The following is a 1,230-nucleotide window of genomic DNA, read 5'->3' on the forward strand; positions in this document are numbered from 1 at the left end:
ATCTTAGACAGTGAAAGATCTTATTACAAGCGTTTGATCTCAGAGACTCTGTACATCAAGAGTCAAAGTCGCGGGCTAAACTTACATAGTGACACAGAAGGATTAGACAAATCATATTTACCATTTGTAAATAACACAAGTTCTCAGCTTTTGTCTGTGGCACGTGACTTTGATTCTGATTTGATTTAAAATGTATGTTTGCTTCACATCTCTCAGTTAGTAAATCGTTACTGTTAAGATGTGACAGCTTTATGTGTTAGTGACACACATCTTCATTACGTATATCCATCTATTTACTCATTGTAAGTTTTTATCATCTTTTATTTATGTATTCTTTACTAGTTCATGACTATTATAATTTTTCTTGTAGAATTTATATTGATAAAGACCCGAATCAAGGGTCGAAACGTATATACAGACCACATATATTCGTCAATAAATATTTTTCACCTTACACTTCAACATCTGTGTTTGCTTCAAACTGCCGTATCAACATTTCCTTATTTAAAAAAAAAAAATAATAATGCGACGCGAACAAACTTATAGTAATGTTAAATAGCAGAGTTCGCGGAAGCCAGCATTTTTATTATATTGTCACTAGAAAAACAGTACGACTTTTATCTCTCTCTCTTTTATGTTTTCAATACACTTACAATTTACAAAAAAAATACTGACTAATAATGACGCGAACATACTGTATACGGTCTATATTGTTAAGTATTATGCAATGTATCATGTTTCACAATAGATGAAATTGTACGCTTTTTGTTTCAATAGTACATATTAAAATTTGTAATCATACTACATAAACCTGACTAATTTGTACGTTATCGACCACACAACACATTGTAATACTGTGTTACGCCACATAAGGAACAAAGGAAACTGTTACAAAAAAAATAATTAAATGCACTGGAAACTTGATACATTGGTCATAATGTATTTACTCTACATGAATGTTCTTTACATACCTTTTCGCTGCTAGTTTTCGAGACACTCTATGACTTGAGANAGATTCCTTGTTTATAGATTTCTTGTAGTTTCCCATTTCACTATGCACTACTTAAATACGATCTACTATTATTTATAAAAAACTATAATACACAATAATATACTAAATATGTACACTATGTATTATAATATACTATATTCTTTAACTTTACACTGTCATTTAAACTGTCACTGTCGCTTTAAATCGCAACGTACGTAACAAGTAAGACGGGTTATGTA

Source organism: Pseudomyrmex gracilis, unplaced genomic scaffold (genome assembly GCF_002006095.1).
Source record: "Pseudomyrmex gracilis isolate BER0280 unplaced genomic scaffold, ASM200609v1 scaffold_2413, whole genome shotgun sequence".
Taxonomy (NCBI): Eukaryota; Metazoa; Arthropoda; class Insecta; order Hymenoptera; family Formicidae; genus Pseudomyrmex; species Pseudomyrmex gracilis.